The sequence below is a fragment of the Nansenia antarctica genome (assembly GCF_963989245.1).
Source record: "Nansenia antarctica genome assembly, chromosome: 8".
NCBI classification, from domain to species: Eukaryota; Metazoa; Chordata; class Actinopteri; order Argentiniformes; family Microstomatidae; genus Nansenia; species Nansenia antarctica.
The window spans coordinates 44,810,014-44,824,101 of record NC_137678.1 but is presented as its reverse complement, the minus strand read 5'-3'; the positions used below and the strand labels follow the sequence as shown (position 1 = coordinate 44,824,101).

At 44.8% G+C, this 14,088-nt stretch overlaps 1 protein-coding gene across 1 annotated transcript in view; it reads left to right on the top strand.

Annotated features, from left to right (window-relative positions):
• The window catches only part of syn3 (synapsin III), a gene marked incomplete at both ends in the record, with an annotated part of 62,112 nt that overhangs the window by 29,323 nt on the left and 18,701 nt on the right, over positions 1 to 14,088 (top strand). The window lies entirely within an intron of this gene.

The following is a 14,088-nucleotide window of genomic DNA, read 5'->3' as shown; positions in this document are numbered from 1 at the left end:
ACCAGACAACGGTGATGTTTTTATTTTATTTTAATGTACTTACTATTCACTATTTAAGTTATTTCTGTTGTCTGTTAGTGTGAGCTTTTAAGTAAGCCAACATGTTATCATTCTAGTTGTATTATCATTTTCTGTAGCAATTCTGTCTTGTGCAAATACTATATTCTTCGTAGTAATACAACTACTAATCTATTTACTTGGACATTACCCTCATCCCCTGTAATATTGAATAAATAACTGCTGTAGACTTTTGCAAGTAAATTACATCGCAGCTCTCAGACCAGGAATTAGCAGCTATTTTGGATTTTTGTTGTTGTTGTGTGTGGTAGAGGATAGGACACCAAAGATAAGATAGACAACCAAAGCACCAGATCTGACTAGAAACATCCCATGAATGCTGCACATGAATAATGAACCGTATTCTCTGTATTATTATACCAACAGTATGATGTGTCTAAAGCAGCCTTTTATACCAATGAAAAGAATTAGCCTCGAGCATTGGCATTAGTTTCAAAACCTAATTTTCTAAAGCTGAAATAGAATGAGAGAACAGTATCTCTCGAGTGACCCACCATGAACGATTTAATCCTCTATGCTCCTCCACACAATCACTCAAATTAGGCAAATTAATCTTAATCCCTTTTTTTTTCTCTCTCTCTCTCTCTCTCTCTCTCTCTCTCTCTCTCTCCTCAAAACCCTGAGTGGAGATATCTCTCCAGAGGCTGTTCTCTGAAGATTTAGGGACCCATGTTAGGGGTTGAGATTATGCAACAGTGCCAGAGTAATCCCAGGGCTGCCGAAACTGTGACTCTTTACTCACTCTCATTAACACCTTGGAGAATGTTCTGCCTTAACCAGCAGGAGAGCTCTAGAGATTCTTCACATGTGTTTCACATGTGGTCATTTATGCAGGTTCACATTGTGTTGTGTGCCGTCACGTCATTTTCCCATGACCTATTTAGTTTGTGACCCATAAACACATCCACTGTAGCCTGTAGAACACGTGTATGGGCTCGTTGGGAGTTTTTCTCTGCTCAAAATAATAAGAATCATAATCCTAAATAATAATCATAATCATAATAATAGCTGAGATTGATATAGCGCCTTTCAAGAAACCCCAAGGACAAAATATATTTAGTCGGAGGTTGAAATCTGTCACGTCATATACGTCATATGCAGTCTATCTTCTGCCATGTAGTTTATTCAACAATAGAGAAGCATGTGACTCTTATGTCATGTCCTGTTAGGGCTGCACATCAACAGCTGAGTAAGAACACGTACTGTAGCTGGGGCATCCTTATTATTTCAGAATCATAAAATGATTTCCGTGTCGCGATTATGTAATCAGCCTTTTGTTTGTTCAGTGGTGCATCTACGTATATCCTGGAATTTCTAGTAACTCTCCAATACCCAGGAATAACTAACAAGTCGTTTAAGACTAACTTTGATTTGGAACATAATCAAACTATGGGGTTGACGCAGGTGGGATGGCATCTCAAAACTGCGAGTGGACATCCAAATAAAACAAGTCAGATGTGTGGCCATTGTTAACCATTAATAACTGATGTCTAGCCATTGTCTAACAAGCCTGAGTCGACATATTTGTTGCATTCTTGGCAGGTCAGTGATTGGGTCTAATTAAGGATCTGAGGAGCTCAGTTGGGCAAAGACGGTGTCTCCGTTTGATGTTTTAGATTAGATTCAACTTTATTGTCATTGCAGAGTACACGTACCAGACAACAAAATGCAGTTTAGCATCTAACCAGAAGTACAAATACTGATATAAAACATATCAAAACATGACAGTGATTGGTACAGTATTAAGGTGGCTATGCACAGTTAAGGTAGCTATATACAGTTAAGGTAGCTATGCACAGTTAAGGTAGATATGCACAGTTAAGGTAGCTATATACAGTTAAGGTAGCTATGCACAGTTAAGGTAGCTGTGTACAGTTAAGGTAGCTATGTACAGTTAAGGTAGCTGTGTACAGTTAAGGTAGCTATGTACAGTTAAGGTAGCTATGTTACAGTATGGATGTGTATATCTGACATCCCCGAAGCTAGATTCTCAAACAAAAGCTTCAGTGAACATAGTGCATATGAAGTAATTTCCCTCCTACTTCAGGCTATTTCTTTGTTTATCGCCATGGCCCAGTATTGCCTAACTTCATAGTTATGTATCGACCATTGATCAATTCCAAAAATTGTAATGGATTAAATGGGATGGCATGGGGATGTCTAGACAAGTCTAGATGCACGCTTTGCATGACAGCCCTCATGACATTTCCACAAGACCCCATCCATGGAACTCACAATAACAAAAAAAACGGTCCCTCTGGAAATGATGTCGCCTAAGTAGGCCAACATACTCTAAGCATAATATGGAGAAAAGTGAATTTAAAAAAAAAACATCTTAAGTATAGAAAAGGGCTGTTATTTAGCTGGCCAGCCACCGGGGAGCATGGGAAGGCATTGTGCGCTGGAGGTGTTTGAAGCCTGCGTGGTTCTGTAATGACAAAAAGGAGGGAGGCGGTGAGTCAGAGGAAATACCTTTCCACCGACTGACAACCCGCTAAATAGACACAGGAAGAGGGGTGAAAGTTGAACAGATAACAGCACTGAGAGGGTCCCCGGGCGACCTTTTTCCAAATGTGACTCACAGGGGTGCCTGTTGGCCAACCTACCCACATGCCAAAGTACTTAAGTGGGACACCATTTATAGCCCCCTTTTCTGCTTCATGCAGTAACCGTCTAGAATTGATGTTTTAAGACTAGATGATGGAAAAGCTGGTCTAATCCTTGAAATGTGGGTAGATGGTAGACAGTTTGAGTTTCCTGTGTTTTAGTAGACTATGTAGTACATGTGTCAGTGTGGTCATACAAACAAACCATTCAGCCTTGACAAAGCTCAAGTTTACGCAACATTCCATTCACTATGACTATTCACTCACAATCCAAACACATGAGAGCTCATTCACACATACGGGAGCTAAGACGGTGGCCCTGCATGCCAAACATGTCTGTGAAACCAATAGAGGGTAAGAGAGAGAGAGTATTTCATTTAGACTTTCCTTTTCCTGAGCGTCTGGCCATGCAGGCTCAACAATTGCCCAATTCAGCGACCTTTACTAATACAATCACCTGGTGTCTTCATTTGGTGTTGGACATCCTTAACCATCATAATCGAAAAAAGATACGTCATGTTTATACATAAAAGGCGGGCCTCATCTTTTGTAATACTCGGAAAGCGATAGCTGTCGTTGTGAGTCCGCTCCCCTCTCCATCCTCCAGGTCAGTCAGAGCATGTTATCATGACCTGGGATATATATTTATTTTTTTCTCCCAACGTTTATTTCTAGCCCAATCAATCTACTCGCCTTCTTTTCAAACATCAAATAAATCATCAAAACAAGACATCTGTCTTGGGGCCTCTGCTCAGTATCTGCTGGCGCTAACCGCCGTCGGTTCACTGTTCCTCTAACAGAGCGATTATGACTATCGGATTACCTTGAGCGGAGAGGCTCATCTGAAGAGGAAACGCAAACACGTCCCTGACCTTGTGGTCTCACTCACACTGGGACTATCCCTGCAATAAAAGATGATGAACGGTCAAGCGGCTTCCGACACCAGCGGGGCCCAGTGCGACCGCAACCGCGCTCTGCTCTGTGCAGAGACCCGTCGCTGGCTTCACCCGTACGGCAACATATTTGGTGTGTGGTCAGAAAACCCCACAAAATGACTATGTAGCCTTACGCCATGAGACAATGAGACACCACGCCAGTCGTAAGCGGTGGGGGGGGCAGGGAGACACATGACAGCATGGAAATAGTTCCGTGGAATTCCAGGAGGTTGAGGGAATGCCGGACAGTGGAGGTTCTATGCTGAGCACAGTAAAAAAGAAAAAAAAAAGAAACGACGGCTCTGTTTGCTTTGGTCATATAAGGCTCTCTCTTTGAGCACTGAAAGGAATCTGTGGGCTGCCCCAAGTGATACAGGTCTACCTTGCCACTGTGGTATGTGCTGTCAATGTACGAGTCTGAAGCTGTGTTTCATACATGTAGGCTCTCTGTTGTGAGGTACAGGTCTCCCTGGCCTGCTCCTCAGTAAACCACTCTGAACTGTAGAGCTCCATGGTGTTATTGGACTGTAATCATTTATAATTTTGCCATTTAGCAGACGCTTTTAATCCAAAGCGACTTACAATTACGAATTACAGGGACATTCCCCCTGGAGTAACTGAGGGCTAAGTGCCTTACTCAAGGGCACACTACTGTAGTAGTGGTGTGGTTTCAGGCAGGATTTGAACTTACAACCTTCCGATCACAAGTCCATCTCACTATTCACTAGACCACCACTACCCACCACTAATGAACATTACGACTGTGCATTAATTAAGCTTCTAGGAGGGTTTCTTCCGGGGCAGTTGAATTGGGCCAGTGTTTTCCTCTTGTTTCACTGGAAACCAGCAGCACTTCCCAGAAACAGGAGAGAGGAATGGAAGGTGTGTGGGAGGAGGAGGAGTGGGGCGGCCTAATCAGAGAGGGATGTTGGGGCGGCCTGTGATTCACGGGTCGGGGAGGTCGAGGGGCTTTCGGTTCACCGGATGTGGACATTCCACTGCCTCAGGGAGTTCTGGGAGGTTAAATATAGAAATGATATCACAGGAATACCCCCTATTATAGGAGGTTTCTCTCCTACAATAGCATTGTGGTCACTGACGCTAGTTGATAACCGCCCACGATTAGGAACACATTGAATTCTTACAGTATGAGTCCTTACAGCCTGCCCCGATCCAATGTTTTTAAAGACGTAGTAGAATTGACACCACATGTGCTCACTGTCGTTTTGTTTGAGATAAGGATAATGGGTTTGCTTGAAAGCCGCGGGCTGCAGGCTATGCCCCTTCTCCGTCAGCATGCTCTCATTTGACTTGGCCCGTCCTTCACTCCCCACTCTGTTAGTGAAGGAGCGGGGCCGTGCCTGAGACCATGGGTTGTGGGCTTGGTTCGACCAAGATCGACCGCGGTTAACCGGACAAACCGCAGTGGGAGGCAGCTCATCCCACATTAATTTTTACTGCTGGAATCTCCCCTCGGCCCCGAGATGAGATTCTAAACAAACATTTATTCGGAGCATGGGAACATAATTGTGTTGTTTCACAATTATTGTTTCAGCTTGTCCTTATTAAGTTCATCATGTTCTTTTGGTTAAATGAGGATGACTAAGCCTTTACCCGTATGTTTTTTAGAGGGTGTGTCTTGTTGTAGTATCATAGTAAATTACAGAGTTGAGCTTTTTTGTATGCATCCTCTTAAATTGTTTCCAAACTGTTTAGTCTCACAGTTTCAATGGCATGATGTGTTTGTCTAACTCTGTAAACTTAGCATACAATCCCTGCTAGTGGAGGATACACACCGGGGGCAGTAAAGTAAGCTTAATAGCAACATGGTGGTATGATTGAAGTCGTGAGAGGGCATTTTTGTTGAACTGGTCCACCCAATTTATGAGGTGTACTGTTTATGTCTGTACTACATAGTGTGTAATGTATGACATTCTGCGCCGATGTTGAGGTCTGGCAACGAAGGGCCTAGTTGTTGCAACAGTACCTGTAACAGTACCGGTAATTGACTCTGAAAGATACAAATTGAAAAGAAAAAAAAAAGTGTGTTAAAGTTCTAGTCATTTTAGAGTGTTGTCTGTTTCCCTATGATACTGCCTAAGTGTCGAAGTGTTGTCCTCACAGGCCCCACAGCATACTGTAGACACACTGGGAGGAAACCCCACAATCGCTGCTTTGTTTTACATGAGTCAACGCTCCATCCCCTGTTGTTGGCATTCCTTGTGGCTCCTCCACCCTGTCGTTCGTTCCTCGTATGCCTCATCCAGCCGCATCCAGCCCTGGGTAAAGAGAGGTCCCCCCTCCTCAGCAGCTCTGGAGGAACGAAACGCGCCGTTTCCCCCGTTTCCTGCTCCATGCTAAACAGAGCCTTTTTCCAGGTGAGGGGAGCAGCTAGCTCCTGAGCCAGTCGCGAGAAGTCGGCCAGCCCGCTTGTCTGAGTGAGACATCAAAAGGAGGCAGCCAGCTGCCTGTCTCTACGGTAACGGTCCGGAGATTCGCTCTCCCATCTGTCGGTATAAATAGAGCTGGGGTGTGCCGCATCCAGCTGTTCCAAAATATTTTTTTTCACCCTTGATGTTCACCATCTTTCCCCTCTCCCTCCCACCCTATTTCTCTCTGTACCGGGGACTTAATTGAAAACAGTGGCAGTGCTGACATTTTCTCCCTTCCCTGTTCCCTCGAAAAGGAACTGCCTGTTCCTGTCACTGACTCACTGTTGTCCTCAGGTGTTCCTGCATATAGCGTAATAAGCCTGTAAGAAGTATCGGAGTAAGAGCTGCTAAGGAGTGCTATTTTCACTAAGAAAGTGTAGCATGTTATTAATGAAAGATAATCACATACAGTACGGTTAAAAAAGTGTTATTTTGTCGTGGTACCATGAAAGTGCATAAGAACTATGTATAGACCATTTGATCAAGTATACAGTATATCAATGATGGTGCATGGGGAGTTGGGACTTGACTTCCTCTATGACGACCCTCCCAGGGATGAGCCTCTATAGCCACTGTGTGTATGTGTGTGTGTGTGTGTGTGTGTGTGTGTGTGTGTGTGTATGTGTGTGTGTGTGTGTGTGTGTGTGTGTGCGTGCGTGCGCCGTGTCAGAACATCTCTTTCATCCCTTCCAGCTGTGAGAGGCTGAGAGCTCTTGGGTCCAGGGCCGTTTGGGAGATATGCGAGGCCCTGTGCGAAGTCAGATTTGCGAGGCCTTTTATAATGATGTAGGCTACTATTATAACCGTGCGACACGCACGCACCGATATATTGCAAGAAATGCGCTCACATGCTGTGCTGATAGACAATAGAATATCTACTTATTTAGATAGTTTACAACCATGTTTGTTTCATTTCAAACCTTTTATACTCGTAAAGGATTAGGATTTAGGATAAAGCAGTCATCATACCCAACATTAAATACGATTGATTGATTGATTGATTGAAAACTTTATTAGAAGATTTGCAGAAGTAGGTACAAGAAAGTACATATTACATACAAGGTCAACTAAAAGGATAAAAACCCAAGAAAGCCACTGGCTTATTTCAATTGGGGTCCTTGATTGATTATTGATTGAATAATGGCTTGACGCACAAGCCATTATTGACATGAATAGAGATGTTACTCACCACCATGTAGGCCTATCCTTTATGTTGAAAAGCTTACAGCAAAAGCAAAAAGACATGTCCCGTTTTTGAGAGTTTTTTCCCCATTTGGTAGTTTTCTGAGAAATAAAGTTTCACTAAAGTTTCTGTTCTCATTATTTTTAGGATAACTAAATCCAGGTTTCATCTTTGGGGGACCTCTTCTAATGATCACATCTGTAACGGTAGAGTCCATATGTACTGGCCAATTACCAGGATCATCATACATGACATCTGACACCGTAGGCTCATCTTGCGTTCCATCACCTGTGGCTGCGTCCATGTCAATTTCACTCTCAGCCCTGCTGCTGCTGCTCTGAGTAGCTCCATCTTCCGCCTCCGTATCCTCTACTTCGCCACTCCTGACTATCATCCAGTGGCGGCTGGTGCAAAACATTTTGGGTGGGGCACAGCAGTGTTTCCTCCAGGATTTTTCACATTAGTGGCGGGGGGGTCCCCGATTTTTTTTTCGCGTGCACGATTTTTTTTCCGCGTGCACGCGCACGTTTACCCGTACCTCCGCCGTTCTGTTCGTGGCGGAGGTACGAACTGTGGTGAGCTACATTGCTTGTGTAACATTAGTTAGTAGCTATCCATTTTTCACTCATACACGGCCGGAAAAGTGAACAGAAATACAACGCTGACTTACGGTGGTATCTTGCGGCTGTCTTCACAAAGAGCTCCAGGATGCTTTCGCTTGAGGTGCTCGTTCATTGCAGATGTACTCCTGTGATAGGCCATTTCATTTCTGCACAGTTTACAGACCACCACATTGTTTTCTTTTTTTGTAAAAGCCGGAAATTGCAAAACGTCACGTTTGACGTCAGACTTAACAACCGGATATTCAGGACGCACATTTTTGCGCCCCGGCCTAGAAATAGGAGACAGCCAATTGGAGCGCTGCTACAGCTCACGTGTAAGCGAAAAGTATTCGGCCTGCCATAGACTTGCATTGACCGGCGCCCCGACGCCTCCCCCTATGTATTTTAACAGTGAATTTTACACACACACAGATAAAATGTTTATTGTATTGGAGGATTTTTAATGAATGCTGATAGGCGCCGACAGAATATCAGCCGCATTTTGTGAATAAACACTTTATAAACTTTTACAAATCGCAACTAGGAAGTGAAGGTGGGGAACTAGGAAGTGAAGGTGGGGGCGGCGCCCCAGCGCCCTCTATCGGCCAGCCGCCACTGCTATCATCACCTGGGGCTGGGCAGCCCCACTGCTGCCGGTGTAGCTGTTGTCCTCCTCCACCTCCGAGACATCATATTTGCCTCTCAGGGGGGGCTGTGCCGTGCTACTACTAGCATTGCTAGTGCTAGCAGTAACGTTAGCTTCTTCGGTGCTAACGGGAGCCTCACTTGTTTTTTTGAAATTGTTCGAACGAACCTCTAAGCGAGGCCCTGAAGCCTTCCTTTCTTTTCTTTTTATTTCTTTTTTCAGCACCCGATTAAAATGTTCTTCCTCGGTCTCGTTCCCTCTGCATTTTGTACGTTGCACTAAGCAGTCACTATGCACAACAAGTGTCAACGCGCGCCCAAAATTCACGTTTCACGTAAGGTGTCAGGGGGAAATTACTTTTTTTTTTATAAGGACTGTTGCTAAGAATCTCCCTGTCCTCACAGTCTACAGGTATGCTAGATTTTAGATATATGATTGACTATGATTATCACATGTGTGAACATTTAGAAATGTATTAAAGGCAAAAATAATAATATGGTCCCTTGCCTGGCGCTTTGGAGGGCCTCGCCAGCCAGGGTACTAAACAATAAAAAAAAAAAATAATACCCTGCCTCACGCGAGGCTCTCCAAAGCGCGAGGCCCTGTGCCACCGCCCCAGCTAGCCCCCCCTTAAAGCGGCCCTGCTTGGGTCTATCCCTCTTCGTTCTTTCTCTATCTGTCTCTCTCTCTATCTCTCTCTCTCACACACACACACACACACACACACACGTAGCGAAATCAAGTGAAGCAGAATCCATCACTTGCCCCAGGCCTGCAGTATTAGCACCTGTTCTGTTCCCTGATTTTTCTTTTGCTTAACCCGCTTTCTTCCCTGCTAACTTGTAAATCCATCGGACAACGTTTGTCTTTGGCGCTGGCTTTTACAGTGTATATCCTCCAGGGGGAATTGTTCTTTTAAAAGGTCTGGGTGTTGGGGAGGGCGGGGGGGGGGGATCAAATCCATTTCCTTTTCTGCTCACTTAGACCTGTGCTATAAATCATGTTCTCTACTCTTCCTGATTTTGACCATGAATTATGTGTGCGGGCTGAGGCCTGCTGGTAAAAAGGGAGCATTTACTTTCACCGGCTATTTGCTGTGTTATATCACACCGATATATGTTGTTTGACTTTCACCGAAACTTTGTAAAACCCGTAAACAACAACTGTCCCTCTCCCAGTGCAGTCGCCTGTTGATCCCTGTGTACGTGGGGTAAACAAACTTGTGATGCCAGTTTGTCTGTTCTATCAACACCAGACCTTACCATCTGCTCCAGAGACTGAATGACAAATTGACTTTTAAAATATGTGGTGTGTTTTTTTGTTCCTCCCCTCATTTGCATATTGTAAAAAATCAAAAACCCATTAGAGCTATGGAAAGACAAGCACTCTGCAGTCTGTCGGGGGGGGCAGGTTTATGACCGCGCGCTCAAAATGGAAAAGTTCTTCAAACCGTTCAAGTGCAAAGACGAGCCGCTAAACCCGAGGCACACACCGTCTGTAAACTTTGAAGAGGGACTTTTCAGATGCACCGTAATCAGAGTTCATCCCACTTAGTGCAATGTCTAAACATCATAAACCGAGATATGAAAACTCTGTCCCGAGTATAACCAGAGATATGACTCATTTCGGAGGCATGTAAACAGTCATGAATTCTAATGGTTTTCCCCAGATATCGCCCTTCCTCTCTCCCTTCATCAGAGGGCACTAACTCTAACCCTAACCAGAGGTAAACATGCAGGTCTGCTCAGTAGGTACGTCATCTCCAGCTCCCATTTTTAAACTGCTTCTACAGTATCAAGCAAGTAGACGGACAAGCTCGTATCATAAACCTCCTCATGTATGTTTTTACACGCCCTAGGTGCCTGTTTTCCCCACTTTTACATTCTTCACACGTCGTTCCTGCTTGTTGGCGAGATTTATGGCTACCGAATGGTTTTTTACCAGCGTCCCCTAGACGTTGTGGCTTCCCCGTCCCAGGATCGTGTGACTCTGCTGGGTGTAACTTCATCCACGGCCTCGTCCCTGCCTAGCCCTTTTCCCAGGCATAAACCCTGGAAAATGGGAATGCGACATCTCTTTCCCTTTTAGGCAGAAAGGAATGCACTTTTCAGTGGCGTAGATCGTTATACCAGGACTGGCTCGCCAAAGGCCTGTCTGTCTCATTGATGCACGCAGACTCTTTTTTTGTGTGTGTGTTGTTTAAACGTGAAAGCCAGCTGAAATGTCGGTTAGTGAATTGATTGGTACTAATAGGCCTTAGTCCATGTCCCTATTACAGCACAACCTATTACAGCACAACCACAGCAAAGTTGGACTGAAAAAAAAAAAAGTTGAGCTTTACTTTTGTAGTGTCTGGACTTCTACTTACGGCATGGGGGGCCTGAATTGCGAGCAAATCTGTATTTACCTAAAATGAATGGACTCAGAACCGAAGTAGTGGTTGTGTTCTGTTATTAAATCATATTGGTTAACCACCTGCAGGATCATATTTTCATAGAAACTGAAATAGTAAATATGAAGAACACCCTCTCATTAATTTAATTAACTAATTTAAGCATTTTTTTTTTTTTTAGATCTAGATTTCGCCGTCGCTTGTCATTGACTGTAAGATGATACTCTGGGGGCGCTTAGGTGGCGTAGCGGACTAAGCGTTGACCACGTAACCGCAGGGTTCCCGGTTCGATTCCGGCCGCGGACATATCCTGCATGTCATCCCTTCTCTCTCTCTCACCCATCCTTCCTGTGAAATCTCTACTGTCTCTATCACAATAAATAGAAAAATATGAGTGGGACTGCCCCACTCAGAAAAAATAACTTGATGATACTCTAAGATGACTGACAGACATGAGGGGAAACGCATTGAACCCCTTCCCATAAACACTGTCAATGGGGGTTGTGCCCAGAACACAGTGTTCATGACTCACTGGCCTAGGCCTTAATGATGACATTATTCCCACTTCACTCACTCTGCAGCCCTTGAGGAGTTTGCAGGTGGTTTGCCCATCACACTTCACCATCAAGCCCATATCCATCACAGACGTGGTGTTCTCAGAACCTTCCATTCTGGAATCTTCCATCCCTTGAAAATTCTGTAGACCCTGTTTTCCAGACAGCTGTTTCCCTTATGGAAATACACTGGGATGGATCATAATGGGAGCCAGATGACACGGAATTCCATGACAATTATTACCGTGCCCCATTAGAAGGCTATAAAGGGTTTTACTGTGTGATACAGAGAGCATCCAGAGCATGGTTTTGCGGTGAACGGTAGCACACAAGGACTTGCTGCCGTTTTTCCGAAGAAAAAAAAACAACAACTTTGAAAATGAAATGATGTCTGTCTGGTGGGTTCTCTTCTGGGAACAATGTGGTGGTATCACATTGTGACTCATGTTTTGGCCCTAAGTGCACAAGTTCATTCAAATCTACTACTGGAGTCAATGACAAAAGCCCGGTGGCTTTGTCTAGCCTAAAGATAAAAAGCTTTACGTTATATTGATACTGGAGTACCACTTCTGATTATAATGTATACACACCGTCCTCAGAAGTTTTTGGGTTTTTTAGAGGTCTCGCAAGACTGATTTCAAAGCGGCAGAAAATCCCTCTCAGCCAGGTGTGTGATTACAGTAGGGTAACCTTCCAGCCAGGTGTGTGATTACAGGAGGGTAATTTGCGTGTGCTGGGTAAACTTCTCTCCTCACTCAAGGCCAACTTAATCTCTGTGCGTGGTTTTATGTGGACAGGCTTCTCTTTGGTTCTGGTGCCAGCCCATCTTTTGAAAAGCAGCCCTGGGTCAGGGTCCCCCCTTCTCTCCCTCGTCTGCGTAAGTCATTACGCCGCTTGTCCGACTCCTTGATGTGGCAGCTTTGAACGGCCATAATAAAAATTAAGAGATCATAAACGCAGGATGGATGCACCATGTGTAGCGTCGGATAATTGATGCGCCCCCGTAGGATGACATAACCGCCTCCAGTCAGAGCTAAGTACCTCTACGATATATCCCACAGATCTCTCTAAGACTTTCTACTTTGCTGGCTATGCTATTGTGGAGAACGTGTTTTTGCTTGTCACTCTCTCTGCCTTGCCTGTATGTCTTGCTGTTCATTACTACTGTATAAGCGTCCAACATCCAAACTGATGTTAAACGCAGGTCTAAAACGTCACTGGGCAATACTCGCGCTCAAAGACCTTTTAACCTATAACCTCCGTTATAGTGATTGGTGATTCATTCAGGAGGACAATTGGCCACAGAAGTACTGTAATAATCAACTCTCTCTTCCAAGAATGGCACCTGTAGGGACCGGGGTCAATGGCTGCTCTTGATACAAAGTGCTGTCCATTGGGTCGTGGAAAATTCCAGGGGTTCAGCAGACTGGAGATAAACCGTTTCCGGTGACTGTTGCTATTTAACGATTTTGCCTGGTCAACAAAACTCATCTTTATATCGGTGGTCGGAATGTCACACGAAGGTGTTTGGAGGATAGGGCCGTGTGATTCACCACAGCCCTCGGGGCTGAATGATCTTCTTGTCTGACTTTTACACATAAGTGTATATATAGACAGTGTTTTGGCACCGAGGATGGGCTTCCCCGAACATTTCCATTATGTGCCAGACCAGGCCCGTCTGGAGCGTTTGCTGTAAACGACGCAGGCTTGTGTTGTGAAACTAAATGTAGCCTGGTGAAATCACTGGCCGTGTCATTAGCCTTTCTCTAGTGCGATTCCTTGATTACTTTACCATACTGAACACATTTTTTGGGTGGGAAATAAAATAGCCAGTGCTGCCTAGCGCGTACACGCAGCTGTGAGGAAACAAAAGCTGAGGTTTTTGAATCAAAACTTGCGCTACGTCTCAGAGCTAATAAGCTCTAATGGCTACCAAGGACAGTTTATGGACGGAAAACCTTTGGGTGTTTTGTTGAACAAACCTATAAAAGATATCAATCACTACTGTAATATACAGACTGGGCCAATAAAACTTCCTCTCCGCTGTCTGAAAGAACAACACCCCGTATAATGTCAATGACCTCAAGTCTGCAATAATATGATCAACGTTTTATGATTGTCTTTGGCATGTTCTAACAAAGACCAATGTTAGTCTGAAAAGCGGTGTCCTGTTTGTTCAGGTATTTACGGTAACTATGAAGATGACAGTTGGGAAAAGGGGACTGAGTCATGAGTGAATCAATACAAAACACAGTGAGCCACATGTCCCCCAGCCCTAGGTGGAGTCGCCACAGTATTTCTTTTTTTCGGCAAGATACCCAGACGTATTTGTTCCTTGCTGCAGGAGTGGTGTAGGATGTGGTCTCCCCAACCAACTCCGTAGAACATTGGTGTACACAGCACCGTTTCTTCATCATCGCCACATTGACGGGAACACCGTCAAGCATCTCCAGACAGAGTAGGCGGCCACAGACCTGCCCCCCCCCCCCCCCCCCCCCCCCAAAAAAAAAGTTCTCTCCTCTCTCCCTCTGGGAATGCGCCGTCCCGGCCCCGGGCCAAGACGTGACCACTTCTCAGCCACTCGCCATATCAGGAAGTCTCCCCGCTGGTCGACTCACGTGGACCGAACACGAAATGAGTCAGCCTCGGGTTTGAGGGTT